The sequence below is a fragment of the Pungitius pungitius genome, unplaced genomic scaffold (assembly GCF_949316345.1).
Source record: "Pungitius pungitius unplaced genomic scaffold, fPunPun2.1 scaffold_33, whole genome shotgun sequence".
Taxonomy (NCBI): Eukaryota; Metazoa; Chordata; class Actinopteri; order Perciformes; family Gasterosteidae; genus Pungitius; species Pungitius pungitius.
The window spans coordinates 246,365-268,073 of record NW_026909866.1 but is presented as its reverse complement, the minus strand read 5'-3'; the positions used below and the strand labels follow the sequence as shown (position 1 = coordinate 268,073).

At 46.9% G+C, this 21,709-nt stretch overlaps 63 non-coding genes across 63 annotated transcripts; 41 read left to right on the top strand and 22 right to left on the bottom strand.

Moving 5' to 3' along the window:
* The first annotated feature begins 104 nt into the window (after nucleotides 1-104).
* On the top strand, nucleotides 105-177 carry trnav-aac (transfer RNA valine (anticodon AAC)). The gene has a single exon. It is a non-coding gene; the product is annotated as a tRNA-Val (tRNA).
* Nucleotides 178-417: 240 nt separating this feature from the next.
* Nucleotides 418-490, top strand: trnav-aac (transfer RNA valine (anticodon AAC)). The gene has a single exon. It is a non-coding gene; the product is annotated as a tRNA-Val (tRNA).
* Nucleotides 491-730: 240 nt separating this feature from the next.
* trnav-aac (transfer RNA valine (anticodon AAC)) lies at nucleotides 731-803 on the top strand. The gene has a single exon. It is a non-coding gene; the product is annotated as a tRNA-Val (tRNA).
* Nucleotides 804-1,043: 240 nt separating this feature from the next.
* Nucleotides 1,044-1,116, top strand: trnav-aac (transfer RNA valine (anticodon AAC)). The gene has a single exon. It is a non-coding gene; the product is annotated as a tRNA-Val (tRNA).
* Nucleotides 1,117-1,220: 104 nt separating this feature from the next.
* Nucleotides 1,221-1,292, bottom strand: trnad-guc (transfer RNA aspartic acid (anticodon GUC)). Its single transcript has one exon. It is a non-coding gene; the product is annotated as a tRNA-Asp (tRNA).
* Nucleotides 1,293-1,577: 285 nt separating this feature from the next.
* On the top strand, nucleotides 1,578-1,650 carry trnav-aac (transfer RNA valine (anticodon AAC)). The gene has a single exon. It is a non-coding gene; the product is annotated as a tRNA-Val (tRNA).
* A 240-nt stretch (nucleotides 1,651-1,890) lies between these two features.
* On the top strand, nucleotides 1,891-1,963 carry trnav-aac (transfer RNA valine (anticodon AAC)). The gene has a single exon. It is a non-coding gene; the product is annotated as a tRNA-Val (tRNA).
* A 104-nt stretch (nucleotides 1,964-2,067) lies between these two features.
* trnad-guc (transfer RNA aspartic acid (anticodon GUC)) lies at nucleotides 2,068-2,139 on the bottom strand. The gene has a single exon. It is a non-coding gene; the product is annotated as a tRNA-Asp (tRNA).
* Nucleotides 2,140-2,424: 285 nt separating this feature from the next.
* Nucleotides 2,425-2,497, top strand: trnav-aac (transfer RNA valine (anticodon AAC)). The gene has a single exon. It is a non-coding gene; the product is annotated as a tRNA-Val (tRNA).
* Nucleotides 2,498-2,601: 104 nt separating this feature from the next.
* On the bottom strand, nucleotides 2,602-2,673 carry trnad-guc (transfer RNA aspartic acid (anticodon GUC)). The gene has a single exon. It is a non-coding gene; the product is annotated as a tRNA-Asp (tRNA).
* Nucleotides 2,674-3,379: 706 nt separating this feature from the next.
* Nucleotides 3,380-3,452, top strand: trnav-aac (transfer RNA valine (anticodon AAC)). The gene has a single exon. It is a non-coding gene; the product is annotated as a tRNA-Val (tRNA).
* Nucleotides 3,453-3,556: 104 nt separating this feature from the next.
* On the bottom strand, nucleotides 3,557-3,628 carry trnad-guc (transfer RNA aspartic acid (anticodon GUC)). Its single transcript has one exon. It is a non-coding gene; the product is annotated as a tRNA-Asp (tRNA).
* A 705-nt stretch (nucleotides 3,629-4,333) lies between these two features.
* trnav-aac (transfer RNA valine (anticodon AAC)) lies at nucleotides 4,334-4,406 on the top strand. The gene has a single exon. It is a non-coding gene; the product is annotated as a tRNA-Val (tRNA).
* Nucleotides 4,407-4,646: 240 nt separating this feature from the next.
* On the top strand, nucleotides 4,647-4,719 carry trnav-aac (transfer RNA valine (anticodon AAC)). Its single transcript has one exon. It is a non-coding gene; the product is annotated as a tRNA-Val (tRNA).
* A 240-nt stretch (nucleotides 4,720-4,959) lies between these two features.
* Nucleotides 4,960-5,032, top strand: trnav-aac (transfer RNA valine (anticodon AAC)). The gene has a single exon. It is a non-coding gene; the product is annotated as a tRNA-Val (tRNA).
* A 461-nt stretch (nucleotides 5,033-5,493) lies between these two features.
* trnav-aac (transfer RNA valine (anticodon AAC)) lies at nucleotides 5,494-5,566 on the top strand. Its single transcript has one exon. It is a non-coding gene; the product is annotated as a tRNA-Val (tRNA).
* A 104-nt stretch (nucleotides 5,567-5,670) lies between these two features.
* On the bottom strand, nucleotides 5,671-5,742 carry trnad-guc (transfer RNA aspartic acid (anticodon GUC)). The gene has a single exon. It is a non-coding gene; the product is annotated as a tRNA-Asp (tRNA).
* Nucleotides 5,743-6,135: 393 nt separating this feature from the next.
* trnav-aac (transfer RNA valine (anticodon AAC)) lies at nucleotides 6,136-6,208 on the top strand. The gene has a single exon. It is a non-coding gene; the product is annotated as a tRNA-Val (tRNA).
* Nucleotides 6,209-6,448: 240 nt separating this feature from the next.
* Nucleotides 6,449-6,521, top strand: trnav-aac (transfer RNA valine (anticodon AAC)). The gene has a single exon. It is a non-coding gene; the product is annotated as a tRNA-Val (tRNA).
* Nucleotides 6,522-6,761: 240 nt separating this feature from the next.
* trnav-aac (transfer RNA valine (anticodon AAC)) lies at nucleotides 6,762-6,834 on the top strand. The gene has a single exon. It is a non-coding gene; the product is annotated as a tRNA-Val (tRNA).
* A 240-nt stretch (nucleotides 6,835-7,074) lies between these two features.
* On the top strand, nucleotides 7,075-7,147 carry trnav-aac (transfer RNA valine (anticodon AAC)). Its single transcript has one exon. It is a non-coding gene; the product is annotated as a tRNA-Val (tRNA).
* A 240-nt stretch (nucleotides 7,148-7,387) lies between these two features.
* trnav-aac (transfer RNA valine (anticodon AAC)) lies at nucleotides 7,388-7,460 on the top strand. The gene has a single exon. It is a non-coding gene; the product is annotated as a tRNA-Val (tRNA).
* A 104-nt stretch (nucleotides 7,461-7,564) lies between these two features.
* On the bottom strand, nucleotides 7,565-7,636 carry trnad-guc (transfer RNA aspartic acid (anticodon GUC)). The gene has a single exon. It is a non-coding gene; the product is annotated as a tRNA-Asp (tRNA).
* A 285-nt stretch (nucleotides 7,637-7,921) lies between these two features.
* trnav-aac (transfer RNA valine (anticodon AAC)) lies at nucleotides 7,922-7,994 on the top strand. The gene has a single exon. It is a non-coding gene; the product is annotated as a tRNA-Val (tRNA).
* A 240-nt stretch (nucleotides 7,995-8,234) lies between these two features.
* trnav-aac (transfer RNA valine (anticodon AAC)) lies at nucleotides 8,235-8,307 on the top strand. Its single transcript has one exon. It is a non-coding gene; the product is annotated as a tRNA-Val (tRNA).
* Nucleotides 8,308-8,411: 104 nt separating this feature from the next.
* Nucleotides 8,412-8,483, bottom strand: trnad-guc (transfer RNA aspartic acid (anticodon GUC)). The gene has a single exon. It is a non-coding gene; the product is annotated as a tRNA-Asp (tRNA).
* Nucleotides 8,484-8,768: 285 nt separating this feature from the next.
* Nucleotides 8,769-8,841, top strand: trnav-aac (transfer RNA valine (anticodon AAC)). The gene has a single exon. It is a non-coding gene; the product is annotated as a tRNA-Val (tRNA).
* A 104-nt stretch (nucleotides 8,842-8,945) lies between these two features.
* On the bottom strand, nucleotides 8,946-9,017 carry trnad-guc (transfer RNA aspartic acid (anticodon GUC)). Its single transcript has one exon. It is a non-coding gene; the product is annotated as a tRNA-Asp (tRNA).
* Nucleotides 9,018-9,723: 706 nt separating this feature from the next.
* Nucleotides 9,724-9,796, top strand: trnav-aac (transfer RNA valine (anticodon AAC)). Its single transcript has one exon. It is a non-coding gene; the product is annotated as a tRNA-Val (tRNA).
* A 104-nt stretch (nucleotides 9,797-9,900) lies between these two features.
* Nucleotides 9,901-9,972, bottom strand: trnad-guc (transfer RNA aspartic acid (anticodon GUC)). The gene has a single exon. It is a non-coding gene; the product is annotated as a tRNA-Asp (tRNA).
* A 705-nt stretch (nucleotides 9,973-10,677) lies between these two features.
* Nucleotides 10,678-10,750, top strand: trnav-aac (transfer RNA valine (anticodon AAC)). The gene has a single exon. It is a non-coding gene; the product is annotated as a tRNA-Val (tRNA).
* Nucleotides 10,751-10,990: 240 nt separating this feature from the next.
* Nucleotides 10,991-11,063, top strand: trnav-aac (transfer RNA valine (anticodon AAC)). Its single transcript has one exon. It is a non-coding gene; the product is annotated as a tRNA-Val (tRNA).
* Nucleotides 11,064-11,303: 240 nt separating this feature from the next.
* trnav-aac (transfer RNA valine (anticodon AAC)) lies at nucleotides 11,304-11,376 on the top strand. The gene has a single exon. It is a non-coding gene; the product is annotated as a tRNA-Val (tRNA).
* Nucleotides 11,377-11,837: 461 nt separating this feature from the next.
* On the top strand, nucleotides 11,838-11,910 carry trnav-aac (transfer RNA valine (anticodon AAC)). Its single transcript has one exon. It is a non-coding gene; the product is annotated as a tRNA-Val (tRNA).
* Nucleotides 11,911-12,014: 104 nt separating this feature from the next.
* Nucleotides 12,015-12,086, bottom strand: trnad-guc (transfer RNA aspartic acid (anticodon GUC)). The gene has a single exon. It is a non-coding gene; the product is annotated as a tRNA-Asp (tRNA).
* Nucleotides 12,087-12,479: 393 nt separating this feature from the next.
* trnav-aac (transfer RNA valine (anticodon AAC)) lies at nucleotides 12,480-12,552 on the top strand. Its single transcript has one exon. It is a non-coding gene; the product is annotated as a tRNA-Val (tRNA).
* A 240-nt stretch (nucleotides 12,553-12,792) lies between these two features.
* trnav-aac (transfer RNA valine (anticodon AAC)) lies at nucleotides 12,793-12,865 on the top strand. The gene has a single exon. It is a non-coding gene; the product is annotated as a tRNA-Val (tRNA).
* A 104-nt stretch (nucleotides 12,866-12,969) lies between these two features.
* On the bottom strand, nucleotides 12,970-13,041 carry trnad-guc (transfer RNA aspartic acid (anticodon GUC)). Its single transcript has one exon. It is a non-coding gene; the product is annotated as a tRNA-Asp (tRNA).
* A 285-nt stretch (nucleotides 13,042-13,326) lies between these two features.
* trnav-aac (transfer RNA valine (anticodon AAC)) lies at nucleotides 13,327-13,399 on the top strand. Its single transcript has one exon. It is a non-coding gene; the product is annotated as a tRNA-Val (tRNA).
* A 104-nt stretch (nucleotides 13,400-13,503) lies between these two features.
* Nucleotides 13,504-13,575, bottom strand: trnad-guc (transfer RNA aspartic acid (anticodon GUC)). The gene has a single exon. It is a non-coding gene; the product is annotated as a tRNA-Asp (tRNA).
* A 393-nt stretch (nucleotides 13,576-13,968) lies between these two features.
* trnav-aac (transfer RNA valine (anticodon AAC)) lies at nucleotides 13,969-14,041 on the top strand. Its single transcript has one exon. It is a non-coding gene; the product is annotated as a tRNA-Val (tRNA).
* Nucleotides 14,042-14,458: 417 nt separating this feature from the next.
* Nucleotides 14,459-14,530, bottom strand: trnad-guc (transfer RNA aspartic acid (anticodon GUC)). The gene has a single exon. It is a non-coding gene; the product is annotated as a tRNA-Asp (tRNA).
* A 285-nt stretch (nucleotides 14,531-14,815) lies between these two features.
* Nucleotides 14,816-14,888, top strand: trnav-aac (transfer RNA valine (anticodon AAC)). The gene has a single exon. It is a non-coding gene; the product is annotated as a tRNA-Val (tRNA).
* Nucleotides 14,889-14,992: 104 nt separating this feature from the next.
* Nucleotides 14,993-15,064, bottom strand: trnad-guc (transfer RNA aspartic acid (anticodon GUC)). Its single transcript has one exon. It is a non-coding gene; the product is annotated as a tRNA-Asp (tRNA).
* Nucleotides 15,065-15,349: 285 nt separating this feature from the next.
* On the top strand, nucleotides 15,350-15,422 carry trnav-aac (transfer RNA valine (anticodon AAC)). The gene has a single exon. It is a non-coding gene; the product is annotated as a tRNA-Val (tRNA).
* Nucleotides 15,423-15,526: 104 nt separating this feature from the next.
* Nucleotides 15,527-15,598, bottom strand: trnad-guc (transfer RNA aspartic acid (anticodon GUC)). Its single transcript has one exon. It is a non-coding gene; the product is annotated as a tRNA-Asp (tRNA).
* Nucleotides 15,599-15,991: 393 nt separating this feature from the next.
* trnav-aac (transfer RNA valine (anticodon AAC)) lies at nucleotides 15,992-16,064 on the top strand. The gene has a single exon. It is a non-coding gene; the product is annotated as a tRNA-Val (tRNA).
* Nucleotides 16,065-16,617: 553 nt separating this feature from the next.
* On the top strand, nucleotides 16,618-16,690 carry trnav-aac (transfer RNA valine (anticodon AAC)). The gene has a single exon. It is a non-coding gene; the product is annotated as a tRNA-Val (tRNA).
* Nucleotides 16,691-16,930: 240 nt separating this feature from the next.
* Nucleotides 16,931-17,003, top strand: trnav-aac (transfer RNA valine (anticodon AAC)). Its single transcript has one exon. It is a non-coding gene; the product is annotated as a tRNA-Val (tRNA).
* A 417-nt stretch (nucleotides 17,004-17,420) lies between these two features.
* trnad-guc (transfer RNA aspartic acid (anticodon GUC)) lies at nucleotides 17,421-17,492 on the bottom strand. Its single transcript has one exon. It is a non-coding gene; the product is annotated as a tRNA-Asp (tRNA).
* Nucleotides 17,493-17,777: 285 nt separating this feature from the next.
* On the top strand, nucleotides 17,778-17,850 carry trnav-aac (transfer RNA valine (anticodon AAC)). The gene has a single exon. It is a non-coding gene; the product is annotated as a tRNA-Val (tRNA).
* A 104-nt stretch (nucleotides 17,851-17,954) lies between these two features.
* On the bottom strand, nucleotides 17,955-18,026 carry trnad-guc (transfer RNA aspartic acid (anticodon GUC)). The gene has a single exon. It is a non-coding gene; the product is annotated as a tRNA-Asp (tRNA).
* Nucleotides 18,027-18,419: 393 nt separating this feature from the next.
* On the top strand, nucleotides 18,420-18,492 carry trnav-aac (transfer RNA valine (anticodon AAC)). Its single transcript has one exon. It is a non-coding gene; the product is annotated as a tRNA-Val (tRNA).
* A 240-nt stretch (nucleotides 18,493-18,732) lies between these two features.
* trnav-aac (transfer RNA valine (anticodon AAC)) lies at nucleotides 18,733-18,805 on the top strand. Its single transcript has one exon. It is a non-coding gene; the product is annotated as a tRNA-Val (tRNA).
* A 104-nt stretch (nucleotides 18,806-18,909) lies between these two features.
* trnad-guc (transfer RNA aspartic acid (anticodon GUC)) lies at nucleotides 18,910-18,981 on the bottom strand. The gene has a single exon. It is a non-coding gene; the product is annotated as a tRNA-Asp (tRNA).
* A 285-nt stretch (nucleotides 18,982-19,266) lies between these two features.
* On the top strand, nucleotides 19,267-19,339 carry trnav-aac (transfer RNA valine (anticodon AAC)). The gene has a single exon. It is a non-coding gene; the product is annotated as a tRNA-Val (tRNA).
* A 104-nt stretch (nucleotides 19,340-19,443) lies between these two features.
* On the bottom strand, nucleotides 19,444-19,515 carry trnad-guc (transfer RNA aspartic acid (anticodon GUC)). The gene has a single exon. It is a non-coding gene; the product is annotated as a tRNA-Asp (tRNA).
* A 393-nt stretch (nucleotides 19,516-19,908) lies between these two features.
* On the top strand, nucleotides 19,909-19,981 carry trnav-aac (transfer RNA valine (anticodon AAC)). The gene has a single exon. It is a non-coding gene; the product is annotated as a tRNA-Val (tRNA).
* Nucleotides 19,982-20,398: 417 nt separating this feature from the next.
* On the bottom strand, nucleotides 20,399-20,470 carry trnad-guc (transfer RNA aspartic acid (anticodon GUC)). The gene has a single exon. It is a non-coding gene; the product is annotated as a tRNA-Asp (tRNA).
* A 285-nt stretch (nucleotides 20,471-20,755) lies between these two features.
* Nucleotides 20,756-20,828, top strand: trnav-aac (transfer RNA valine (anticodon AAC)). The gene has a single exon. It is a non-coding gene; the product is annotated as a tRNA-Val (tRNA).
* A 104-nt stretch (nucleotides 20,829-20,932) lies between these two features.
* Nucleotides 20,933-21,004, bottom strand: trnad-guc (transfer RNA aspartic acid (anticodon GUC)). The gene has a single exon. It is a non-coding gene; the product is annotated as a tRNA-Asp (tRNA).
* Nucleotides 21,005-21,289: 285 nt separating this feature from the next.
* On the top strand, nucleotides 21,290-21,362 carry trnav-aac (transfer RNA valine (anticodon AAC)). The gene has a single exon. It is a non-coding gene; the product is annotated as a tRNA-Val (tRNA).
* A 104-nt stretch (nucleotides 21,363-21,466) lies between these two features.
* trnad-guc (transfer RNA aspartic acid (anticodon GUC)) lies at nucleotides 21,467-21,538 on the bottom strand. The gene has a single exon. It is a non-coding gene; the product is annotated as a tRNA-Asp (tRNA).
* Nucleotides 21,539-21,709: the final 171 nt, after the last annotated feature.

Sequence of the window (21,709 nt, the reverse complement as noted above, 5' to 3'; positions counted from 1 at the left end):
GCGTGACAGGCAGAGATACTGTCCACTATATTCTCTTCAGATCAGCCATCAGATCAAGATCTTCCGCAAAGAGCAGGCATATGTTCAAAAGAAACCTAGCTGTGGTTTCCGTAGTGTAGTGGTTATCACGTTCGCCTAACAAGCGAAAGGTCCCCAGTTCGAAACTGGGCGGAAACATTGACCTTTTTCCCGCGCTGTCTGCAAAAGAAAATGATTCACTTGGTCAATTAAAAAAGACTACGCTTCCAGTCTGAGCATACGCTTACTGTTTTACGAAGACTCTCCCCGTCAGGGAATCGAACCCTGTTCTTCTGCGTGACAGGCAGAGATACTGTCCACTATATTCTCATCAGATCAGCCATCAGATCAAGATCTTCCGCAAAGAGCAGGCATATGTTCAAAAGAAACCTAGCCGTGGTTTCCGTAGTGTAGTGGTTATCACGTTCGCCTAACACGCGAAAGGTCCCCAGTTCGAAACTGGGCGGAAACATTGACCTTTTTCCCGCGCTGTCTGCAAAAGAAAATGATTCATTTGGTCAATTAAAAAAGACTACGCTTCCAGTCGGAGCATACGCTTACTGTTTGACGAAGACTCTCCCCGTCAGGGAATCGAACCCTGGTCTTCTGCGTGACAGGCAGAGATACTGTCCACTATATTCTCATCAGATCAGCCATCAGATCAAGATCTTCCGCAAAGAGCAGGCATATGTTCAAAAGGAACCTAGCCGTGGTTTCCGTAGTGTAGTGGTTATCACGTTCGCCTAACACGCGAAAGGTCCCCAGTTCGAAACTGGGCGGAAACATTGACCTTTTTCCCGCCCTGTCTACAAAAGAAAATGATTAACTTGGTCAATTAAAAAAGACTACGCTTCCAGTCTGAGCATACGCTTACTGTTTGACGAAGACTCTACCCGTCAGGGAATCGAACCCTGGTCTTCTGCGTGACAGGCAGAGATACTGTCCACTATATTCTCTTCAGATCAGCCATCAGATCAAGATCTTCCGCAAAGAGCAGGCATATGTTCAAAAGGAACCTAGCCGTGGTTTCCGTAGTGTAGTGGTTATCACGTTCGCCTAACACGCGAAAGGTCCCCAGTTCGAAACTGGGCGGAAACATTGACCTTTTTCCCGCGCTGTCTGCAAAAGAAAATGATTCACTTGGTCAATTAAAAAAGACTACGCTTCCAGTCTGAGCATACGCTTACTGTTTGACGAAGACTCTCCCCGTCAGGGAATCGAACCCTGGTCTTCTGCGTGACAGGCAGAGATACTGTCCACTATACTAACGAGGAATAACTCTGAAATCCTTATGCCAGATTTCTGGCCGTTGTGAAGAGAAGGTACGCACTTGAACACTTTCCCTTCCGGCGAAAATTCAGTCCTGGCTGGGTTTGATCAGTCCTCAACTTCCTAGCGGAAAACCACAGCCTCGTACATGTAGGAATTGATTCTCATCCCGACCGCTTTAGAACTGACGTCAAACTGTAGCATAGTGATGAAGGTCAAGTCATGATGAAGCCATCAGATCAAGATCTTCCCCAAAGAGCAGGCATATGTTCAAAAGGAACCTAGCCGTGGTTTCCGTAGTGTAGTGGTTATCACGTTCGCCTAACACGCGAAAGGTCCCCAGTTCGAAACTGGGCGGAAACATTGACCTTTTTCCCGCCCTGTCTACAAAAGAAAATGATTAACTTGGTCAATTAAAAAAGACTACGCTTCCAGTCTGAGCATACGCTTACTGTTTGACGAAGACTCTACCCGTCAGGGAATCGAACCCTGGTCTTCTGCGTGACAGGCAGAGATACTGTCCACTATATTCTCTTCAGATCAGCCATCAGATCAAGATCTTCCGCAAAGAGCAGGCATATGTTCAAAAGAAACCTAGCTGTGGTTTCCGTAGTGTAGTGGTTATCACGTTCGCCTAACACGCGAAAGGTCCCCAGTTCGAAACTGGGCGGAAACATTGACCTTTTTCCCGCGCTGTCTGCAAAAGAAAATGATTCACTTGGTCAATTAAAAAAGACTACGCTTCCAGTCTGAGCATACGCTTACTGTTTGACGAAGACTCTCCCCGTCAGGGAATCGAACCCTGGTCTTCTGCGTGACAGGCAGAGATACTGTCCACTATACTAACGAGGAATAACTCTGAAATCCTTATGCCAGATTTCTGGCCGTTGTGAAGAGAAGGTACGCACTTGAACACTTTCCCTTCCGGCGAAAATTCAGTCCTGGCTGGGTTTGATCAGTCCTCAACTTCCTAGCGGAAAACCACAGCCTCGTACATGTAGGAATTGATTCTCATCCCGACCGCTTTAGAACTGACGTCAAACTGTAGCATAGTGATGAAGGTCAAGTCATGATGAAGCCATCAGATCAAGATCTTCCCCAAAGAGCAGGCATATGTTCAAAAGAAACCTAGCTGTGGTTTCCGTAGTGTAGTGGTTATCACGTTCGCCTAACACGCGAAAGGTCCCCAGTTCGAAACTGGGCGGAAACATTAACCTTTTTCCCGCCCTGTCTGCAAAAGAAAATTATTCACTTGGTCAATTAAAAAAGACTACGCTTCCAGTCTGAGCATACGCTTACTGTTTGACGAAGACTCTCCCCGTCAGGGAATCGAACCCTGGTCTTCTGCGTGACAGGCAGAGATACTGTCCACTATACTAACGAGGAATCACTCTGAAATCCTTATGCCAGATTTCTGGCCGTTGTGAAGAGAAGGTACGCACTTGAACACTTTCCCTTCCGGCGAAAATTCCGTAGTGTAGTGGTTATCACGTTCGCCTAACACCCGAAAGGTCCCCAGTTCGAAACTGGGCGGAAACATTGACCTTTTTCCCGCCCTGTCTGCAAAAGAAAATGATTCACTTGGTCAATTAAAAAAGACCACGCTTCCAGTCTGAGCATACGCTTACTGTTTGACGAAGACTCTCCCCGTCAGGGAATCGAACCCTGGTCTTCTGCGTGACAGGCAGAGATACTGTCCACTATATTCTCATCAGATCAGCCATCAGATCAAGATCTTCCGCAAAGAGCAGGCATATGTTCAAAAGAACCCTAGCCGTGGTTTCCGTAGTGTAGTGGTTATCACGTTCGCCTAACACGCGAAAGGTCCCCAGTTCTAAACTGGGCGGAAACATTGACCTTTTTCCCGCCCTGTCTGCAAAAGAAAATGATTAACTTGGTCAATTAAAAAAGACTACGCTTCCAGTCTGAGCATACGCTTACTGTTTGACGAAGACTCTCCCCGTCAGGGAATCGAACCCTGGTCTTCTGCGTGACAGGCAGAGATACTGTCCACTATATTCTCATCAGATCAGCCATCAGATCAAGATCTTCCGCAAAGAGCAGGCATATGTTCAAAAGAAACCTAGCCGTGGTTTCCGTAGTGTAGTGGTTATCACGTTCGCCTAACACGCGAAAGGTCCCCAGTTCGAAACTGGGCGGAAACATTGACCTTTTTCCCGCCCTGTCTGCAAAAGAAAATGATTAACTAGGTCAATTAAAAAAGACTACGCTTCCAGTCTGAGCATACGCTTACTGTTTGACGAAGACTCTCCCCGTCAGGGAATCGAACCCTGGTCTTCTGCGTGACAGGCAGAGATACTGTCCACTATACTAACGAGGAATCACTCTGAAATCCTTATGCCAGATTTCTGGCCGTTGTGAAGAGAAGGTACGCACTTGAACACTTTCCCTTCCGGCGAAAATTCCGTAGTGTAGTGGTTATCACGTTCGCCTAACACGCGAAAGGTCCCCAGTCGAAACTGGGCGGAAACATTGACCTTTTTCCCGCCCTGTCTGCAAAAGAAAATGATTCACTTGGTCAATTAAAAAAGACCACGCTTCCAGTCTGAGCATACGCTTACTGTTTGACGAAGACTCTCCCCGTCAGGGAATCGAACCCTGGTCTTCTGCGTGACAGGCAGAGATACTGTCCACTATATTCTCATCAGATCAGCCATCAGATCAAGATCTTCCGCAAAGAGCAGGCATATGTTCAAAAGAACCCTAGCCGTGGTTTCCGTAGTGTAGTGGTTATCACGTTCGCCTAACACGCGAAAGGTCCCCAGTTCTAAACTGGGCGGAAACATTGACCTTTTTCCCGCCCTGTCTGCAAAAGAAAATGATTAACTTGGTCAATTAAAAAAGACTACGCTTCCAGTCTGAGCATACGCTTACTGTTTGACGAAGACTCTCCCCGTCAGGGAATCGAACCCTGGTCTTCTGCGTGACAGGCAGAGATACTGTCCACTATATTCTCATCAGATCAGCCATCAGATCAAGATCTTCCGCAAAGAGCAGGCATATGTTCAAAAGAAACCTAGCCGTGGTTTCCGTAGTGTAGTGGTTATCACGTTCGCCTAACACGCGAAAGGTCCCCAGTTCGAAACTGGGCGGAAACATTGACCTTTTTCCCGCCCTGTCTGCAAAAGAAAATGATTCACTTGGTCAATTAAAAAAGACCACGCTTCCAGTCTGAGCATACGCTTACTGTTTGACGAAGACTCTCCCCGTCAGGGAATCGAACCCTGGTCTTCTGCGTGACAGGCAGAGATACTGTCCACTATATCCTCATCAGATCAGCCATCAGATCAAGATCTTCCGCAAAGAGCAGGCATATGTTCAAAAGAACCCTAGCCGTGGTTTCCGTAGTGTAGTGGTTATCACGTTCGCCTAACACGCGAAAGGTCCCCAGTTCGAAACTGGGCGGAAACATTGACCTTTTTCCCGCCCTGTCTGCAAAAGAAAATGATTAACTTGGTCAATTAAAAAAGACTACGCTTCCAGTCTGAGCATACGCTTACTGTTTGACGAAGACTCTCCCCGTCAGGGAATCGAACCCTGGTCTTCTGCGTGACAGGCAGAGATACTGTCCACTATATTCTCATCAGATCAGCCATCAGATCAAGATCTTCCGCAAAGAGCAGGCATATGTTCAAAAGAAACCTAGCCGTGGTTTCCGTAGTGTAGTGGTTATCACGTTCGCCTAACACGCGAAAGGTCCCCAGTTCGAAACTGGGCGGAAACATTGACCTTTTTCCCGCCCTGTCTGCAAAAGAAAATGATTAACTTGGTCAATTAAAAAAGACTACGCTTCCAGTCTGAGCATACGCTTACTGTTTGACGAAGACTCTACCCGTCAGGGAATCGAACCCTGGTCTTCTGCGTGACAGGCAGAGATACTGTCCACTATACTAACGAGGAATCACTCTGAAATCCTTATGCCAGATTTCTGGCCGTTGTGAAGAGAAGGTACGCACTTGAACACTTTCCCTTCCGGCGAAAATTCAGTCCTGGCTGGGTTTGATCAGTCCTCAACTTCCTAGCGGAAAACCACAGCCTCGTACATGTAGGAATTGATTCTCATCCCGACCGCTTTCGAACTGACGTCAAACTGTAGAATAGTGATGAAGGTCAAGTCATGATGAAGCCATCAGATCAAGATCTTCCCCAAAGAGCAGGCATATGTTCAAAAGAAACCTAGCTGTGGTTTCCGTAGTGTAGTGGTTATCACGTTCGCCTAACACGCGAAAGGTCCCCAGTTCGAAACTGGGCGGAAACATTAACCTTTTTCCCGCCCTGTCTGCAAAAGAAAATTATTCACTTGGTCAATTAAAAAAGACTACGCTTCCAGTCTGAGCATACGCTTACTGTTTGACGAAGACTCTCCCCGTCAGGGAATCGAACCCTGGTCTTCTGCGTGACAGGCAGAGATACTGTCCACTATACTAACGAGGAATCACTCTGAAATCCTTATGCCAGATTTCTGGCCGTTGTGAAGAGAAGGTACGCACTTGAACACTTTCCCTTCCGGCGAAAATTCCGTAGTGTAGTGGTTATCACGTTCGCCTAACACGCGAAAGGTCCCCAGTTCAAAACTGGGCGGAAACATTGACCTTTTTCCCGCCCTGTCTGCAAAAGAAAATGATTCACTTGGTCAATTAAAAAAGACCACGCTTCCAGTCTGAGCATACGCTTACTGTTTGACGAAGACTCTCCCCGTCAGGGAATCGAACCTTGGTCTTCTGCGTGACAGGCAGAGATACTGTCCACTATATTTTCATCAGATCAGCCATCAGATCAAGATCTTCCGCAAAGAGCAGGCATATGTTCAAAAGAAACCTAGCCGTGGTTTCCGTAGTGTAGTGGTTATCACGTTCGCCTAACACGCGAAAGGTCCCCAGTTCGAAACTGGGCGGAAACATTGACCTTTTTCCCGCGCTGTCTGCAAAAGAAAATGATTCATTTGGTCAATTAAAAAAGACTACGCTTCCAGTCGGAGCATACGCTTACTGTTTGACGAAGACTCTCCCCGTCAGGGAATCGAACCCTGGTCTTCTGCGTGACAGGCAGAGATACTGTCCACTATATTCTCATCAGATCAGCCATCAGATCAAGATCTTCCGCAAAGAGCAGGCATATGTTCAAAAGAAACCTAGCCGTGGTTTCCGTAGTGTAGTGGTTATCACGTTCGCCTAACACGCGAAAGGTCCCCAGTTCGAAACTGGGCGGAAACATTGACCTTTTTCCCGCCCTGTCTGCAAAAGAAAATGATTAACTAGGTCAATTAAAAAAGACTACGCTTCCAGTCTGAGCATACGCTTACTGTTTGACGAAGACTCTACCCGTCAGGGAGTCGAACCCTGGTCTTCTGCGTGACAGGCAGAGATACTGTCCACTATATTCTCTTCAGATCAGCCATCAGATCAAGATCTTCCGCAAAGAGCAGGCATATGTTCAAAAGAAACCTAGCTGTGGTTTCCGTAGTGTAGTGGTTATCACGTTCGCCTAACAAGCGAAAGGTCCCCAGTTCGAAACTGGGCGGAAACATTGACCTTTTTCCCGCGCTGTCTGCAAAAGAAAATGATTCACTTGGTCAATTAAAAAAGACTACGCTTCCAGTCTGAGCATACGCTTACTGTTTTACGAAGACTCTCCCCGTCAGGGAATCGAACCCTGTTCTTCTGCGTGACAGGCAGAGATACTGTCCACTATATTCTCATCAGATCAGCCATCAGATCAAGATCTTCCGCAAAGAGCAGGCATATGTTCAAAAGAAACCTAGCCGTGGTTTCCGTAGTGTAGTGGTTATCACGTTCGCCTAACACGCGAAAGGTCCCCAGTTCGAAACTGGGCGGAAACATTGACCTTTTTCCCGCCCTGTCTACAAAAGAAAATGATTAACTTGGTCAATTAAAAAAGACTACGCTTCCAGTCTGAGCATACGCTTACTGTTTGACGAAGACTCTACCCGTCAGGGAATCGAACCCTGGTCTTCTGCGTGACAGGCAGAGATACTGTCCACTATATTCTCTTCAGATCAGCCATCAGATCAAGATCTTCCGCAAAGAGCAGGCATATGTTCAAAAGAAACCTAGCTGTGGTTTCCGTAGTGTAGTGGTTATCACGTTCGCCTAACACGCGAAAGGTCCCCAGTTCGAAACTGGGCGGAAACATTGACCTTTTTCCCGCGCTGTCTGCAAAAGAAAATGATTCACTTGGTCAATTAAAAAAGACTACGCTTCCAGTCTGAGCATACGCTTACTGTTTGACGAAGACTCTCCCCGTCAGGGAATCGAACCCTGGTCTTCTGCGTGACAGGCAGAGATACTGTCCACTATACTAACGAGGAATAACTCTGAAATCCTTATGCCAGATTTCTGGCCGTTGTGAAGAGAAGGTACGCACTTGAACACTTTCCCTTCCGGCGAAAATTCAGTCCTGGCTGGGTTTGATCAGTCCTCAACTTCCTAGCGGAAAACCACAGCCTCGTACATGTAGGAATTGATTCTCATCCCGACCGCTTTAGAACTGACGTCAAACTGTAGCATAGTGATGAAGGTCAAGTCATGATGAAGCCATCAGATCAAGATCTTCCCCAAAGAGCAGGCATATGTTCAAAAGGAACCTAGCCGTGGTTTCCGTAGTGTAGTGGTTATCACGTTCGCCTAACACGCGAAAGGTCCCCAGTTCGAAACTGGGCGGAAACATTGACCTTTTTCCCGCCCTGTCTACAAAAGAAAATGATTAACTTGGTCAATTAAAAAAGACTACGCTTCCAGTCTGAGCATACGCTTACTGTTTGACGAAGACTCTACCCGTCAGGGAATCGAACCCTGGTCTTCTGCGTGACAGGCAGAGATACTGTCCACTATATTCTCTTCAGATCAGCCATCAGATCAAGATCTTCCGCAAAGAGCAGGCATATGTTCAAAAGAAACCTAGCTGTGGTTTCCGTAGTGTAGTGGTTATCACGTTCGCCTAACACGCGAAAGGTCCCCAGTTCGAAACTGGGCGGAAACATTGACCTTTTTCCCGCGCTGTCTGCAAAAGAAAATGATTCACTTGGTCAATTAAAAAAGACTACGCTTCCAGTCTGAGCATACGCTTACTGTTTGACGAAGACTCTCCCCGTCAGGGAATCGAACCCTGGTCTTCTGCGTGACAGGCAGAGATACTGTCCACTATACTAACGAGGAATAACTCTGAAATCCTTATGCCAGATTTCTGGCCGTTGTGAAGAGAAGGTACGCACTTGAACACTTTCCCTTCCGGCGAAAATTCAGTCCTGGCTGGGTTTGATCAGTCCTCAACTTCCTAGCGGAAAACCACAGCCTCGTACATGTAGGAATTGATTCTCATCCCGACCGCTTTAGAACTGACGTCAAACTGTAGCATAGTGATGAAGGTCAAGTCATGATGAAGCCATCAGATCAAGATCTTCCCCAAAGAGCAGGCATATGTTCAAAAGAAACCTAGCTGTGGTTTCCGTAGTGTAGTGGTTATCACGTTCGCCTAACACGCGAAAGGTCCCCAGTTCGAAACTGGGCGGAAACATTAACCTTTTTCCCGCCCTGTCTGCAAAAGAAAATTATTCACTTGGTCAATTAAAAAAGACTACGCTTCCAGTCTGAGCATACGCTTACTGTTTGACGAAGACTCTCCCCGTCAGGGAATCGAACCCTGGTCTTCTGCGTGACAGGCAGAGATACTGTCCACTATACTAACGAGGAATCACTCTGAAATCCTTATGCCAGATTTCTGGCCGTTGTGAAGAGAAGGTACGCACTTGAACACTTTCCCTTCCGGCGAAAATTCCGTAGTGTAGTGGTTATCACGTTCGCCTAACACCCGAAAGGTCCCCAGTTCGAAACTGGGCGGAAACATTGACCTTTTTCCCGCCCTGTCTGCAAAAGAAAATGATTCACTTGGTCAATTAAAAAAGACCACGCTTCCAGTCTGAGCATACGCTTACTGTTTGACGAAGACTCTCCCCGTCAGGGAATCGAACCCTGGTCTTCTGCGTGACAGGCAGAGATACTGTCCACTATATTCTCATCAGATCAGCCATCAGATCAAGATCTTCCGCAAAGAGCAGGCATATGTTCAAAAGAACCCTAGCCGTGGTTTCCGTAGTGTAGTGGTTATCACGTTCGCCTAACACGCGAAAGGTCCCCAGTTCTAAACTGGGCGGAAACATTGACCTTTTTCCCGCCCTGTCTGCAAAAGAAAATGATTAACTTGGTCAATTAAAAAAGACTACGCTTCCAGTCTGAGCATACGCTTACTGTTTGACGAAGACTCTCCCCGTCAGGGAATCGAACCCTGGTCTTCTGCGTGACAGGCAGAGATACTGTCCACTATATTCTCATCAGATCAGCCATCAGATCAAGATCTTCCGCAAAGAGCAGGCATATGTTCAAAAGAAACCTAGCCGTGGTTTCCGTAGTGTAGTGGTTATCACGTTCGCCTAACACGCGAAAGGTCCCCAGTTCGAAACTGGGCGGAAACATTGACCTTTTTCCCGCCCTGTCTGCAAAAGAAAATGATTAACTAGGTCAATTAAAAAAGACTACGCTTCCAGTCTGAGCATACGCTTACTGTTTGACGAAGACTCTCCCCGTCAGGGAATCGAACCCTGGTCTTCTGCGTGACAGGCAGAGATACTGTCCACTATACTAACGAGGAATCACTCTGAAATCCTTATGCCAGATTTCTGGCCGTTGTGAAGAGAAGGTACGCACTTGAACACTTTCCCTTCCGGCGAAAATTCCGTAGTGTAGTGGTTATCACGTTCGCCTAACACGCGAAAGGTCCCCAGTCGAAACTGGGCGGAAACATTGACCTTTTTCCCGCCCTGTCTGCAAAAGAAAATGATTCACTTGGTCAATTAAAAAAGACCACGCTTCCAGTCTGAGCATACGCTTACTGTTTGACGAAGACTCTCCCCGTCAGGGAATCGAACCCTGGTCTTCTGCGTGACAGGCAGAGATACTGTCCACTATATTCTCATCAGATCAGCCATCAGATCAAGATCTTCCGCAAAGAGCAGGCATATGTTCAAAAGAACCCTAGCCGTGGTTTCCGTAGTGTAGTGGTTATCACGTTCGCCTAACACGCGAAAGGTCCCCAGTTCTAAACTGGGCGGAAACATTGACCTTTTTCCCGCCCTGTCTGCAAAAGAAAATGATTAACTTGGTCAATTAAAAAAGACTACGCTTCCAGTCTGAGCATACGCTTACTGTTTGACGAAGACTCTCCCCGTCAGGGAATCGAACCCTGGTCTTCTGCGTGACAGGCAGAGATACTGTCCACTATATTCTCATCAGATCAGCCATCAGATCAAGATCTTCCGCAAAGAGCAGGCATATGTTCAAAAGAAACCTAGCCGTGGTTTCCGTAGTGTAGTGGTTATCACGTTCGCCTAACACGCGAAAGGTCCCCAGTTCGAAACTGGGCGGAAACATTGACCTTTTTCCCGCCCTGTCTGCAAAAGAAAATGATTCACTTGGTCAATTAAAAAAGACCACGCTTCCAGTCTGAGCATACGCTTACTGTTTGACGAAGACTCTCCCCGTCAGGGAATCGAACCCTGGTCTTCTGCGTGACAGGCAGAGATACTGTCCACTATATCCTCATCAGATCAGCCATCAGATCAAGATCTTCCGCAAAGAGCAGGCATATGTTCAAAAGAACCCTAGCCGTGGTTTCCGTAGTGTAGTGGTTATCACGTTCGCCTAACACGCGAAAGGTCCCCAGTTCGAAACTGGGCGGAAACATTGACCTTTTTCCCGCCCTGTCTGCAAAAGAAAATGATTAACTTGGTCAATTAAAAAAGACTACGCTTCCAGTCTGAGCATACGCTTACTGTTTGACGAAGACTCTCCCCGTCAGGGAATCGAACCCTGGTCTTCTGCGTGACAGGCAGAGATACTGTCCACTATATTCTCATCAGATCAGCCATCAGATCAAGATCTTCCGCAAAGAGCAGGCATATGTTCAAAAGAAACCTAGCCGTGGTTTCCGTAGTGTAGTGGTTATCACGTTCGCCTAACACGCGAAAGGTCCCCAGTTCGAAACTGGGCGGAAACATTGACCTTTTTCCCGCCCTGTCTGCAAAAGAAAATGATTAACTTGGTCAATTAAAAAAGACTACGCTTCCAGTCTGAGCATACGCTTACTGTTTGACGAAGACTCTACCCGTCAGGGAATCGAACCCTGGTCTTCTGCGTGACAGGCAGAGATACTGTCCACTATACTAACGAGGAATCACTCTGAAATCCTTATGCCAGATTTCTGGCCGTTGTGAAGAGAAGGTACGCACTTGAACACTTTCCCTTCCGGCGAAAATTCAGTCCTGGCTGGGTTTGATCAGTCCTCAACTTCCTAGCGGAAAACCACAGCCTCGTACATGTAGGAATTGATTCTCATCCCGACCGCTTTCGAACTGACGTCAAACTGTAGAATAGTGATGAAGGTCAAGTCATGATGAAGCCATCAGATCAAGATCTTCCCCAAAGAGCAGGCATATGTTCAAAAGAAACCTAGCTGTGGTTTCCGTAGTGTAGTGGTTATCACGTTCGCCTAACACGCGAAAGGTCCCCAGTTCGAAACTGGGCGGAAACATTAACCTTTTTCCCGCCCTGTCTGCAAAAGAAAATTATTCACTTGGTCAATTAAAAAAGACTACGCTTCCAGTCTGAGCATACGCTTACTGTTTGACGAAGACTCTCCCCGTCAGGGAATCGAACCCTGGTCTTCTGCGTGACAGGCAGAGATACTGTCCACTATACTAACGAGGAATCACTCTGAAATCCTTATGCCAGATTTCTGGCCGTTGTGAAGAGAAGGTACGCACTTGAACACTTTCCCTTCCGGCGAAAATTCCGTAGTGTAGTGGTTATCACGTTCGCCTAACACGCGAAAGGTCCCCAGTTCAAAACTGGGCGGAAACATTGACCTTTTTCCCGCCCTGTCTGCAAAAGAAAATGATTCACTTGGTCAATTAAAAAAGACCACGCTTCCAGTCTGAGCATACGCTTACTGTTTGACGAAGACTCTCCCCGTCAGGGAATCGAACCCTGGTCTTCTGCGTGACAGGCAGAGATACTGTCCACTATATTCTCATCAGATCAGCCATCAGATCAAGATCTTCCGCAAAGAGCAGGCATATGTTCAAAAGAAACCTAGCCGTGGTTTCCGTAGTGTAGTGGTTATCACGTTCGCCTAACACGCGAAAGGTCCCCAGTTCGAAACTGGGCGGAAACATTGACCTTTTTCCCGCGCTGTCTGCAAAAGAAAATGATTCATTTGGTCAATTAAAAAAGACTACGCTTCCAGTCTGAGCATACGCTTACTGTTTGACGAAGACTCTACCCGTCAGGGAATCGAACCCTGGTCTTCTGCGTGACAGGCAGAGATACTGTCCACTATATTCTCTTCAGATCAGCCATCAGATCAAGATCTTCCGCAAAGAGCAGGCATATGTTCAAAAGAAACCTAGCTGTGGTTTCCGTAGTGTAGTGGTTATCACGTTCGCCTAACACGCGAAAGGTCCCCAGTTCGAAACTGGGCGGAAACATTAACCTTTTTCCCGCCCTGTCTGCAAAAGAAAATGATTCACTTGGTCAATTAAAAAAGACTACGCTTCCAGTCTGAGCATACGCTTACTGTTTGACGAAGACTCTCCCCGTCAGGGAATCGAACCCTGGTCTTCTGCGTGACAGGCAGAGATACTGTCCACTATACTAACGAGGAATCACTCTGAAATCCTTATGCCAGATTTCTGGCCGTTGTGAAGAGAAGGTACGCACTTGAACACTTTCCCTTCCGGCGAAAATTCAGTCCTGGCTGGGTTTGATCAGTCCTCAACTTCCTAGCGGAAAACCACAGCCTCGTACATGTAGGAATTGATTCTCATCCCGACCGCTTTCGAACTGACGTCAAACTGTAGAATAGTGATGAAGGTCAAGTCATGATGAAGCCATCAGATCAAGATCTTCCCCAAAGAGCAGGCATATGTTCAAAAGAAACCTAGCTGTGGTTTCCGTAGTGTAGTGGTTATCACGTTCGCCTAACACGCGAAAGGTCCCCAGTTCGAAACTGGGCGGAAACATTAACCTTTTTCCCGCCCTGTCTGCAAAAGAAAATTATTCACTTGGTCAATTAAAAAAGACTACGCTTCCAGTCTGAGCATACGCTTACTGTTTGACGAAGACTCTCCCCGTCAGGGAATCGAACCCTGGTCTTCTGCGTGACAGGCAGAGATACTGTCCACTATACTAACGAGGAATCACTCTGAAATCCTTATGCCAGATTTCTGGCCGTTGTGAAGAGAAGGTACGCACTTGAACACTTTCCCTTCCGGCGAAAATTCCGTAGTGTAGTGGTTATCACGTTCGCCTAACACGCGAAAGGTCCCCAGTTCAAAACTGGGCGGAAACATTGACCTTTTTCCCGCCCTGTCTGCAAAAGAAAATGATTCACTTGGTCAATTAAAAAAGACCACGCTTCCAGTCTGAGCATACGCTTACTGTTTGACGAAGACTCTCCCCGTCAGGGAATCGAACCCTGGTGTTCTGCGTGACAGGCAGAGATACTGTCCACTATATTCTCATCAGATCAGCCATCAGATCAAGATCTTCCGCAAAGAGCAGGCATATGTTCAAAAGAAACCTAGCCGTGGTTTCCGTAGTGTAGTGGTTATCACGTTCGCCTAACACGCGAAAGGTCCCCAGTTCGAAACTGGGCGGAAACATTGACCTTTTTCCCGCGCTGTCTGCAAAAGAAAATGATTCATTTGGTCAATTAAAAAAGACTACGCTTCCAGTCTGAGCATACGCTTACTGTTTGACGAAGACTCTACCCGTCAGGGAATCGAACCCTGGTCTTCTGCGTGACAGGCAGAGATACTGTCCACTATATTCTCTTCAGATCAGCCATCAGATCAAGATCTTCCGCAAAGAGCAGGCATATGTTTAAAAGAAACCTAGCCTTGGTTTCCGTAGTGTAGTGGTTATTACGTTCGCCTAACACGCGAAAGGTCCCCAGTTCAAAACTGGGCGGAAACATTGACCTTTTTCCCGCCCTGTCTGCAAAAGAAAATGATTCACTTGGTCAATTAAAAAAGACTACGCTTCCAGTCTGAGCATACGCTTACTGTTTGACGAAGACTCTCCCCGTCAGGGAATCGAACCCTGGTCTTCTGCGTGACAGGCAGAGATACTGTCCACTATACTAACGAGGAATCACTCTGAAATCCTTATGCCAGATTTCTGGCCGTTGTGAAGAGAAGGTACGCACTTGAACACTTTCCCTTCCGGCGAAAATTCAGTCCTGGCTGGGTTTGATCAGTCCTCAACTTCCTAGCGGAAAACCACAGCCTCGTACATGTAGGAATTGATTCTCATCCCGACCGCTTTAGAACTGACGTCAAACTGTAGAATAGTGATGAAGGTCAAGTCATGATGAAGCCATCAGATCAAGATCTTCCCCAAAGAGCAGGCATATGTTCAAAAGAAACCTAGCTGTGGTTTCCGTAGTGTAGTGGTTATCACGTTCGCCTAACACGCGAAAGGTCCCCAGTTCGAAACTGGGCGGAAACATTAACCTTTTTCCCGCCCTGTCTGCAAAAGAAAATTATTCACTTGGTCAATTAAAAAAGACTACGCTTCCAGTCTGAGCATACGCTTACTGTTTGACGAAGACTCTCCCCGTCAGGGAATCGAACCCTGGTCTTCTGCGTGACAGGCAGAGATACTGTCCACTATACTAACGAGGAATCACTCTGAAATCCTTATGCCAGATTTCTGGCCGTTGTGAAGAGAAGGTACGCACTTGAACACTTTCCCTTCCGGCGAAAATTCAGTCCTGGCTGGGTTTGATCAGTCCTCAACTTCCTAGCGGAAAACCACAGCCTCGTACATGTAGGAATTGATTCTCATCCCGACCGCTTTAGAACTGACGTCAAACTGTAGAATAGTGATGAAGGTCAAGTCATGATGAAGCCATCAGATCAAGATCTTCCCCAAAGAGCAGGCATATGTTCAAAAGAAACCTAGCTGTGGTTTCCGTAGTGTAGTGGTTATCACGTTCGCCTAACACGCGAAAGGTCCCCAGTTCGAAACTGGGCGGAAACATTAACCTTTTTCCCGCCCTGTCTGCAAAAGAAAATTATTCACTTGGTCAATTAAAAAAGACTACGCTTCCAGTCTGAGCATACGCTTACTGTTTGACGAAGACTCTCCCCGTCAGGGAATCGAACCCTGGTCTTCTGCGTGACAGGCAGAGATACTGTCCACTATACTAACGAGGAATCACTCTGAAATCCTTATGCCAGATTTCTGGCCGTTGTGAAGAGAAGGTACGCACTTGAACACTTTCCCTTCCGGCGAAAATTCCGTAGTGTAGTGGTTATCACGTTCGCCTAACACGCGAAAGGTCCCCAGTTCAAAACTGGGCGGAAACATTGACCTTTTTCCCGCCCTGTCTGCAAAAGAAAATGATTCACTTGGTCAATTAAAAAAGACCACGCTTCCAGTCTGAGCATACGCTTACTGTTTGACGAAGACTCTCCCCGTCAGGGAATCGAACCCTGGTCTTCTGCGTGACAGGCAGAGATACTGTCCACTATATTCTCATCAGATCAGCCATCAGATCAAGATCTTCCGCAAAGAGCAGGCATATGTTCAAAAGAAACCTAGCCGTGGTTTCCGTAGTGTAGTGGTTATCACGTTCGCCTAACACGCGAAAGGTCCCCAGTTCGAAACTGGGCGGAAACATTGACCTTTTTCCCGCCCTGTCTGCAAAAGAAAATGATTAACTTGGTCAATTAAAAAAGACTACGCTTCCAGTCTGAGCATACGCTTACTGTTTGACGAAGACTCTACCCGTCAGGGAATCGAACCCTGGTCTTCTGCGTGACAGGCAGAGATACTGTCCACTATATTCTCTTCAGATCAGCCATCAGATCAAGATCTTCCGCAAAGAGCAGGCATATGTTCAAAAGAACCCTAGCCGTGGTTTCCGTAGTGTAGTGGTTATCACGTTCGCCTAACACGCGAAAGGTCCCCAGTTCTAAACTGGGCGGAAACATTGACCTTTTTCCCGCCCTGTCTGCAAAAGAAAATGATTAACTTTGTCAATTAAAAAAGACTACGCTTCCAGTCTGAGCATACGCTTACTGTTTGACGAAGACTCTCCCCGTCAGGGAATCGAACCCTGGTCTTCTGCGTGACAGGCAGAGATACTGTCCACTATATTCTCATCAGATCAGCCATCAGATCAAGATCTTCCGCAAAGAGCAGGCATATGTTCAAAAGAAACCTAGCCGTGGTTTCCGTAGTGTAGTGGTTATCACGTTCGCCTAACACGCGAAAGGTCCCCAGTTCGAAACTGGGCGGAAACATTGACCTTTTTCCCGCCCTGTCTGCAAAAGAAAATGATTAACTTGGTCAATTAAAAAAGACTACGCTTCCAGTCTGAGCATACGCTTACTGTTTGACGAAGACTCTACCCGTCAGGGAATCGAACCCTGGTCTTCTGCGTGACAGGCAGAGATACTGTCCACTATATTCTCTTCAGATCAGCCATCAGATCAAGATCTTCCGCAAAGAGCAGGCATATGTTCAAAAGAAACCTAGCTGTGGTTTCCGTAGTGTAGTGGTTATCACGTTCGCCTAACAAGCGAAAGGTCCCCAGTTCGAAACTGGGCGGAAACATTGACCTTTTTCCCGCGCTGTCTGCAAAAGAAAATGATTCACTTGGTCAATTAAAAAAGACTACGCTTCCAGTCTGAGCATACGCTTACTGTTTTACGAAGACTCTCCCCGTCAGGGAATCGAACCCTGTTCTTCTGCGTGACAGGCAGAGATACTGTCCACTATATTCTCATCAGATCAGCCATCAGATCAAGATCTTCCGCAAAGAGCAGGCATATGTTCAAAAGAAACCTAGCCTTGGTTTCCGTAGTGTAGTGGTTATTACGTTCGCCTAACACGCGAAAGGTCCCCAGTTCAAAACTGGGCGGAAACATTGACCTTTTTCCCGCCCTGTCTGCAAAAGAAAATGATTCACTTGGTCAATTAAAAAAGACTACGCTTCCAGTCTGAGCATACGCTTACTGTTTGACGAAGACTCTCCCCGTCAGGGAATCGAACCCTGGTCTTCTGCGTGACAGGCAGAGATACTGTCCACTATACTAACGAGGAATCACTCTGAAATCCTTATGCCAGATTTCTGGCCGTTGTGAAGAGAAGGTACGCACTTGAACACTTTCCCTTCCGGCGAAAATTCAGTCCTGGCTGGGTTTGATCAGTCCTCAACTTCCTAGCGGAAAACCACAGCCTCGTACATGTAGGAATTGATTCTCATCCCGACCGCTTTCGAACTGACGTCAAACTGTAGAATAGTGATGAAGGTCAAGTCATGATGAAGCCATCAGATCAAGATCTTCCCCAAAGAGCAGGCATATGTTCAAAAGAAACCTAGCTGTGGTTTCCGTAGTGTAGTGGTTATCACGTTCGCCTAACACGCGAAAGGTCCCCAGTTCGAAACTGGGCGGAAACATTAACCTTTTTCCCGCCCTGTCTGCAAAAGAAAATTATTCACTTGGTCAATTAAAAAAGACTACGCTTCCAGTCTGAGCATACGCTTACTGTTTGACGAAGACTCTCCCCGTCAGGGAATCGAACCCTGGTCTTCTGCGTGACAGGCAGAGATACTGTCCACTATACTAACGAGGAATCACTCTGAAATCCTTATGCCAGATTTCTGGCCGTTGTGAAGAGAAGGTACGCACTTGAACACTTTCCCTTCCGGCGAAAATTCCGTAGTGTAGTGGTTATCACGTTCGCCTAACACGCGAAAGGTCCCCAGTTCAAAACTGGGCGGAAACATTGACCTTTTTCCCGCCCTGTCTGCAAAAGAAAATGATTCACTTGGTCAATTAAAAAAGACCACGCTTCCAGTCTGAGCATACGCTTACTGTTTGACGAAGACTCTCCCCGTCAGGGAATCGAACCCTGGTCTTCTGCGTGACAGGCAGAGATACTGTCCACTATATTCTCATCAGATCAGCCATCAGATCAAGATCTTCCGCAAAGAGCAGGCATATGTTCAAAAGAAACCTAGCCGTGGTTTCCGTAGTGTAGTGGTTATCACGTTCGCCTAACACGCGAAAGGTCCCCAGTTCGAAACTGGGCGGAAACATTGACCTTTTTCCCGCGCTGTCTGCAAAAGAAAATGATTCATTTGGTCAATTAAAAAAGACTACGCTTCCAGTCTGAGCATACGCTTACTGTTTGACGAAGACTCTACCCGTCAGGGAATCGAACCCTGGTCTTCTGCGTGACAGGCAGAGATACTGTCCACTATATTCTCTTCAGATCAGCCATCAGATCAAGATCTTCCGCAAAGAGCAGGCATATGTTCAAAAGAAACCTAGCTGTGGTTTCCGTAGTGTAGTGGTTATCACGTTCGCCTAACACGCGAAAGGTCCCCAGTTCGAAACTGGGCGGAAACATTAACCTTTTTCCCGCCCTGTCTGCAAAAGAAAATTATTCACTTGGTCAATTAAAAAAGACTACGCTTCCAGTCTGAGCATACGCTTACTGTTTGACGAAGACTCTCCCCGTCAGGGAATCGAACCCTGGTCTTCTGCGTGACAGGCAGAGATACTGTCCACTATACTAACGAGGAATCACTCTGAAATCCTTATGCCAGATTTCTGGCCGTTGTGAAGAGAAGGTACGCACTTGAACACTTTCCCTTCCGGCGAAAATTCAGTCCTGGCTGGGTTTGATCAGTCCTCAACTTCCTAGCGGAAAACCACAGCCTCGTACATGTAGGAATTGATTCTCATCCCGACCGCTTTCGAACTGACGTCAAACTGTAGAATAGTGATGAAGGTCAAGTCATGATGAAGCCATCAGATCAAGATCTTCCCCAAAGAGCAGGCATATGTTCAAAAGAAACCTAGCTGTGGTTTCCGTAGTGTAGTGGTTATCACGTTCGCCTAACACGCGAAAGGTCCCCAGTTCGAAACTGGGCGGAAACATTAACCTTTTTCCCGCCCTGTCTGCAAAAGAAAATTATTCACTTGGTCAATTAAAAAAGACTACGCTTCCAGTCTGAGCATACGCTTACTGTTTGACGAAGACTCTCCCCGTCAGGGAATCGAACCCTGGTCTTCTGCGTGACAGGCAGAGATACTGTCCACTATACTAACGAGGAATCACTCTGAAATCCTTATGCCAGATTTCTGGCCGTTGTGAAGAGAAGGTACGCACTTGAACACTTTCCCTTCCGGCGAAAATTCCGTAGTGTAGTGGTTATCACGTTCGCCTAACACGCGAAAGGTCCCCAGTTCAAAACTGGGCGGAAACATTGACCTTTTTCCCGCCCTGTCTGCAAAAGAAAATGATTCACTTGGTCAATTAAAAAAGACCACGCTTCCAGTCTGAGCATACGCTTACTGTTTGACGAAGACTCTCCCCGTCAGGGAATCGAACCCTGGTGTTCTGCGTGACAGGCAGAGATACTGTCCACTATATTCTCATCAGATCAGCCATCAGATCAAGATCTTCCGCAAAGAGCAGGCATATGTTCAAAAGAAACCTAGCCGTGGTTTCCGTAGTGTAGTGGTTATCACGTTCGCCTAACACGCGAAAGGTCCCCAGTTCGAAACTGGGCGGAAACATTGACCTTTTTCCCGCGCTGTCTGCAAAAGAAAATGATTCATTTGGTCAATTAAAAAAGACTACGCTTCCAGTCTGAGCATACGCTTACTGTTTGACGAAGACTCTACCCGTCAGGGAATCGAACCCTGGTCTTCTGCGTGACAGGCAGAGATACTGTCCACTATATTCTCTTCAGATCAGCCATCAGATCAAGATCTTCCGCAAAGAGCAGGCATATGTTCAAAAGAAACCTAGCCTTGGTTTCCGTAGTGTAGTGGTTATTACGTTCGCCTAACACGCGAAAGGTCCCCAGTTCAAAACTGGGCGGAAACATTGACCTTTTTCCCGCCCTGTCTGCAAAAGAAAATGATTCACTTGGTCAATTAAAAAAGACTACGCTTCCAGTCTGAGCATACGCTTACTGTTTGACGAAGACTCTCCCCGTCAGGGAATCGAACCCTGGTCTTCTGCGTGACAGGCAGAGATACTGTCCACTATACTAACGAGGAATCACTCTGAAATCCTTATGCCAGATTTCTGGCCGTTGTGAAGAGAAGGTACGCACTTGAACACTTTCCCTTCCGGCGAAAATTCAGTCCTGGCTGGGTTTGATCAGTCCTCAACTTCCTAGCGGAAAACCACAGCCTCGTACATGTAGGAATTGATTCTCATCCCGACCGCTTTAGAACTGACGTCAAACTGTAGAATAGTGATGAAGGTCAAGTCATGATGAAGCCATCAGATCAAGATCTTCCCCAAAGAGCAGGCATATGTTCAAAAGAAACCTAGCTGTGGTTTCCGTAGTGTAGTGGTTATCACGTTCGCCTAACACGCGAAAGGTCCCCAGTTCGAAACTGGGCGGAAACATTAACCTTTTTCCCGCCCTGTCTGCAAAAGAAAATTATTCACTTGGTCAATTAAAAAAGACTACGCTTCCAGTCTGAGCATACGCTTACTGTTTGACGAAGACTCTCCCCGTCAGGGAATCGAACCCTGGTCTTCTGCGTGACAGGCAGAGATACTGTCCACTATACTAACGAGGAATCACTCTGAAATCCTTATGCCAGATTTCTGGCCGTTGTGAAGAGAAGGTACGCACTTGAACACTTTCCCTTCCGGCGAAAATTCAGTCCTGGCTGGGTTTGATCAGTCCTCAACTTCCTAGCGGAAAACCACAGCCTCGTACATGTAGGAATTGATTCTCATCCCGACCGCTTTAGAACTGACGTCAAACTGTAGAATAGTGATGAAGGTCAAGTCATGATGAAGCCATCAGATCAAGATCTTCCCCAAAGAGCAGGCATATGTTCAAAAGAAACCTAGCTGTGGTTTCCGTAGTGTAGTGGTTATCACGTTCGCCTAACACGCGAAAGGTCCCCAGTTCGAAACTGGGCGGAAACATTAACCTTTTTCCCGCCCTGTCTGCAAAAGAAAATTATTCACTTGGTCAATTAAAAAAGACTACGCTTCCAGTCTGAGCATACGCTTACTGTTTGACGAAGACTCTCCCCGTCAGGGAATCGAACCCTGGTCTTCTGCGTGACAGGCAGAGATACTGTCCACTATACTAACGAGGAATCACTCTGAAATCCTTATGCCAGATTTCTGGCCGTTGTGAAGAGAAGGTACGCACTTGAACACTTTCCCTTCCGGCGAAAATTCCGTAGTGTAGTGGTTATCACGTTCGCCTAACACGCGAAAGGTCCCCAGTTCAAAACTGGGCGGAAACATTGACCTTTTTCCCGCCC